Raw genomic sequence first — 6,341 nt, 5'->3', positions numbered from 1 at the left:
TTGTGGATATTGCTTTAACTGGCTCATGAAAATCAATTGGCAGATTTTCAGGTAAAGCATTTATAACTCAAAAAGCTCCAAATAATAGATTGAAATATTGTTTCGGTTGATTATCCAAACTTAAGGCAGTGATTGAGAAAATATGAATAGTGGAGATTTAAAAGTCTGTTTTAGGTGCTTTTTTTGTAGAACCTGTTGTTAAATATTTACCAGTACCCACTCGGAAGAGACCCACTATATCCCAAGGCTGCCTATTCCACTTTGGAATAACATCTTATTTCCAGACCTAAGCTCTCCAAGAATGGAAGGGTGGGAATGAGGAAAAGTTTGTCTGCCACCAGTTTTGTTACAACCACTTAACAATTTTTCCATCTACTTTTTTCCTAGTTTATCTAGGAACAGTCAGCCCTGTCAGTTTAGCCACAGGAACAACTAGCAGTGGCTGCTGGACCTGGAGTCAAGAAGACTTGAGTTCAAATTCAACCTCAGACACTTACTGGCTAAGCGAACTTGGGCAAGTCACTTAACCTCTGCCTGCCTCAGTTTGCTCATCAGTAAAATAGGAATAATAAAAGCAGCTACCTCCCAGAATTGTTGTAAAGATCAAAGACCAAGTAAAAAGTGCTTAGCACTAGCATATAGCACATGCTTTATAAATGCTTATTTTAAAAAATAGTGGCAGAAGTTATGCATGGGTATATGGGTACACTCTCTCTCATTTCCTCAAAATCCTATCATTACCATTGAGATCTCTCCACCTCTTCCCTCTCTGTGTCTCTGGTCTCTGTCTCTATCTCTTTTTATCTCTTTCTCTCTTATCTATTTCTCTGTCTCTCTGTCTCTATCTATCTATCTATCTATCTATCTATCTATCTATCTATCTATCTATCTCTATCTCTCTCTCTCCCCCTTCTCTCTTTATCTCTCCTCTCTCTTCTCTCTCTTTTTCTCATCTCTTCTCACTTCTACGTATTTCTCTTCTCTTCATTCGTAATCTGTCTTTCCCATCTATAAGATGAAGATAATAATATTGCCTGCATCTCAGAGTAGTTATAAAGATTAAATATGGAAACATTTTAATATTTACATAAATATTATTAATAAAAAAGTAATAATGTTTAAAATTGCTATTTTGACCAGAAACCTTAAGGGTCTTTCCCTCAGAGATTGAATTTTTTTTGTATGAGGATCAAATGAGGAAATAGTTGTAAATCACTTAGCACTGTGTCTCCAAGTTGTGGGTGTATTAAAAAAATATTTGTTTCATTTATTCCTTTTATTTACTTTATTCTTTTATCAAGGAATTTTGCAAAATTTCCACATGTGCTTGGAAGGTACCTTGTTGGAGGAAAACCAACATTTTCCCACAGTCAACAAACACTAGCCACCTTCTCCTATCCTTTCAGTCAATTGCAGAACTATTTCACAGAAACACGCAATTGGAAGGGAGCGCAACAAAGATCTAGTTAAACCCATACGTTTTCTTCTCAGAAAGAGGTGTTTGCAGAGGCAATTTCTAGTTCTTTGAATCTCCTTATTGTGGAAAATAAGTTTGCATCATTTCACTTTCCTTTGATTTCATCTATTTTCATTTTTCCTTATCAATAAAATATTTAAATGGATCAGGTTGGAATTGTTTTGATTGCAATGCTATGTCTTCTCATTTTTATTCTTTCTTCTCATTTGGAATTGATTTCTAGCCTTTTAAAAAAAAGTACTTTGCACAATCCATTCAGAAATCCCTCTTACATTGGTCATCTGTTAATATAATATAATAATATGCAATATATAACATGATGTATAATGTTAAAAAGACATATTCATAACATGTAATGTATAATATATTATAAAATATAATAGATTACTTATAATGTATAATAATATTATAAACCTAATAGGTTACATATAATGTATAATAGATTATATATAGCATATAATGAATAATGTTATATCATAATATATAATAAAATGTTAAGTTATGTGTTAAAATAGTTGTAATAAGAAGGGTTGGGGTGGCTAGGTGGTACAGTGGATAGAGCACCAGCCCTGGAGTCAGGAGGACCTGAGTTCAAATCCAGCCTCAGACACTTAATAATTACCTAGCTGTGTGACCTTGGACAAGTTGCTTAACCCCATTTGCCTTGCAAAAACCTAAAAAATAAAAATAAATAAAATTTTTTAGAAAAGAAGGGTTAGCTAGGTGGTAAGTGAATAGAGTGCTGGGCCTGGAGTCAGAAAGATCTGAATTTACATCCAGTCTTAGACACTTACTAGCAGCTGTGGTACCCTGGACAAGTCACTTCACCCTGTTTGTCTCAGTTTCTTCATCTGTAAAATGAGTGGAGAAGGAAGTGGCAAATCACTTCAGTATCTTTGTTCAGGGTCACTCTGATGGAAACTATGTGAGGCTAAATCTGAGCTGAGGTCTTCTTATGCACTCTGCCTAACATACTATCCTCTGGTTTGGGAGGCTGCTATACTTTGGCTCTTGGTATACCTTCTCAGCGGACAGCTTAATGACTAAAGAGCACTGAGCAGAGTTCTTAAGACTTAAGTACTACATGGGGGAAGGATCAGGGAATAAGCTTTTGTGCTAGGCGCTTTACAAATATGATCTCATTTGATAATTCTGCAAATTTACAGTAACCTCATAGGCTTCTAATTTTATATGAACCATCATGTCAGATCCCCAGAATGTGACTGACTATATATCATCCTGCACATTCTCATAGTAAATCTGAGGAGTTGGGGGAAGGCTGTCTAATACAATAGTATTCAGGAGCTCCCAATGCTTTTGCTTCCCCTAAAAATGATTACCAGTTAATATCTTCCTGATATCACGTAACCATTTTTTTAGCAAGGCAGTGGAGTTAAGTGACTTGCCCAAGGTCACACAACTAGGTAATTAAGCATCTAAGGCTGGATTTGAACTCAGGTCCTCCTGACTCCAGGGCTGCCACCTAGCTGCCCCTTAACCAACTTTTTATAAAGAGGTATTTACTGAAAAAGTAATGTTGTTCAGTTGTGTCTATATCTGACTCTTTGTGACTCCATTTAGAATTTTCTTGGCAGAGATACTGGAATAGTTTGCCATTTCTTTCTCTAGCTCATTTTACAGATGAGGAAACTGAGATAAACAGGATTATAAGTCTAGTGTCTAAGTTCAGATTTGAACTCCGGTCTTCCTGACTCTAGGCCTGGCTCTCTAGCCATTAAGCTGTCCGCTGAGAAGGTAAACCATATATACTGATGAAAGAAGGTGCCTCATCCTAGATTCTTTGCAGTCATAGACAAGGATCTAAGATGAGACACCTTTCTTCATCAGTTAAATTAAAGACTCGATTAGAATCAGTTTTCTTGACTCCAACACTCTCTCCCTTGAACCATACTTTTTTTTTTTTTTAGGTTTTTGCAAGACAATGGGGTTAAGCGGCTTGCCCAAGGCCACACAGCTAGGTAATTATTAAGTGTCTGAGGCTGGATTTCAACTCAGGTACTCCTGACTCCAGGGCTGGTGCTCTATCTGTGCGCCCCTTGAACCATATTTGCCCCTCTTTTTAGATGATGATTTAATTTGAAAAAGCATAGTGATAGAGCATTGGCTCTGGAGTTGAGGACCTGAGTTCAAATCTAACCTCAGACACTTAATAGTTATGTGACTCTGGTCAAATTAATTATCTCACAATTGCTAAAAAGGAAGGAAGGAAGGAAGGAAGGAAGGAAAGAAGGAAGGAAGGAAGGAAGGAAGGAAGGAAGGAAGGAAGGAAGGAAGGAAGGAAGAAGAAAAGGAGGGAGGGAGAGAAAGAGGGAAGGAGGGAAGGAGGAAAAAACATCATAGATAGAAAATTGGCCTTAGAGGCAGAAAGACCTTAGTTCAAATCCTGCCTCTGAGTTTGGTTATGTGGCCTTAGGCAAGTCACTTAATTTCTCTGTGTCCAGGCAATATATATATAAACATATAGAGTGTATATATATATATATATATATATACTCTATATAATATAAACAATAGAGTAAATACCAATCAGCTTTTGCTGAAAAAGTTTCCTCACTATATCACAGATCTGGACCTACCCCTCCTCCTTCTTAAAAAAATAAATAAAAAATAAAAATCTAGAAGATTTTATCCAGTTTTCCATAAACTCCACCTCCTTCTTCATTCTCTGTAACAGATGCTGGTACATAAATTACAATTGCAGTCAGTTCTGCTGTAACACTTGCTTTGAAAGCTCAAATTTGATCCAAAGGGAGTGATAGAATAGGGAACAATTTGAGCATAATTAGAATTTCAAATTGCTGATGTGAGATTTCCTTTTCCAGAAACAGCTGACAAGAAGATAAAAAACTTCCTATGCCCATTTCCACAAGCAATCCAGGTGTTGTTGGTTTTTTCCCAAAGTTAAGAGTCACATTTATTATATATGAAATAGCGACTATGGATAAAGGAGAATGATCTGAACTGACTGCTCAGCTTGGGCAAGAATTTGCCAGTCCAGACCATGGAAATTGAGTGTGGGCCAAACTATATTCACTATTTATATTAATATTTATACATTTCTTAACTATTATATATATATATATATATATATATATAAAATTGAGCTACTGTTTTTTATTAGTTTTCTATCTTTTTCTTACATGTCATTGACAAAGTTTTTGAGCATTATGCCCAAAATGCCTGTAATTTTTATTTTGTGATTTTGCATAGCAAGAGGTTTTGGGGAAATACATATATCACAAAACTGAATATCTTCATGGTAGTCTCCTTGTTTCCTATCTAATCTACATTATTAATATTTTCTCTCTCACTTTCTTTAGTCTAATCAACAACAAAACACTAAATCAAGGTTGATTTGCCAGTGTTGCCAATTTCCTAGATGTAAATATTCAGATTGCAAATTTAACAATTGGTTCCCCAGCTAGCTCCAAAAAATCCCTGGAAATAATCCTACCTGTTGACAGAAAACACAAAAAGTCTCTATATATATAGATAGATAGATAGATAGATAGATAGATAGATAGATAGATAGATATTTGTTACAAGAGAGCTTTTAACCATGAGGGGAGTTACTAATAGTTATGGAAAAATAGTATCAATAAAATACTGTTTTAATAAACAATAAGAAGAAAAAAGAAGTATATAAGTGAACATAGGGAAGCTAGATGACTCAGGGGATGGACCTGGAGTTGACAAGACTCCTCTTCTTGAGTTCAAATGTGGCCTCAAACATTTATTAGCAGCGTGACTCTGGACAAAGTCACTGAACCCTGTTTGCTTCAGTTTCTTCATCTGTAAAAATGAGCTAGAGAAGGAAATGGGAAACTACTAGAGAATCTTTGCCAAGAAAATCCCAAATAAGGTCATGTAGAGTAGGGCATGACTGAAAAATGACTGAATTAAGTGAATACAAATAGAGCAATTATATTCAGCCTTCTAAACTTAATATTCGGGGTCTTCCAAATGTCTTTAAATTTAAATAGCTTAAAATAGACCTTAGGACTTTTTGTAAATGTATTTGGTAATATTAGATTGGGTGTTTGTTATAGGATGTTCTCTGAGTGAAACAAAAACACAGATAAAAAAATCAAATAAATTCTAGGGATTCTAGCATTTATTTAGAATCTATGATGCCAGGGGTGGCTAGGTGGCACAGTGGATAAAGCACCGGCCCTGGAGTCAGGAGTACCTGGGTTCAAATCCGGTCTCAAACACTTACTGATTACCTAGCTGTGTGACCTTGGGTAAATCACTTAACTCCATTTGCCTTGCAAAAACCTAAAAAAAAAAATCTATGATGCTGCAGGAACTGTGCTAGGAAAATAAAAAGACAAAAACGAAATAATGCCTGCCCTCAAGAATCCCTTATTAGCTTTGTTCTACAGAGGTAGTAGGGCACCCTAATTCAGCTGTGTTATTTCATCACCTAAGGTACAAGAGACAACAATATCATACTTCCTGCCTCCTCCCATAAACATCACCCCTGTTCATATTTCCCCAAGCATCTTCCTACTTGGTTTGGTTCTTCTCTAGCCCATTTTACTACAGACTTTCAAATCCAATCCCATCCCATTCATTTTTAACATTCCACTATATTTTCAAACTTTTTTTACAAACATTTCTTCCACCTCAATTGAATTTGATTAAATAAGCATTTATTAAGCTCCTACTATTTAGACTTCTTGATCCTCAGTTTCCTCAGAAGTAAGATGAAAAAGTTTAAAAAGAAAAAGGTTGGATTAATTGACCTTTGAATTAGGCTGTCTTGTGTAGGATTTCTGACTGCTTTAAGCCCTTTACATTCCTCCCTTATCTAGGGTTAACAAAAATCCTTAAGCCTACT

The sequence above is a fragment of the Macrotis lagotis genome, chromosome 2 (assembly GCF_037893015.1).
Source record: "Macrotis lagotis isolate mMagLag1 chromosome 2, bilby.v1.9.chrom.fasta, whole genome shotgun sequence".
Lineage (NCBI taxonomy): Eukaryota > Metazoa > Chordata > Mammalia > Peramelemorphia > Peramelidae > Macrotis > Macrotis lagotis.
Note: the sequence above shows the minus strand (reverse complement) of the source record.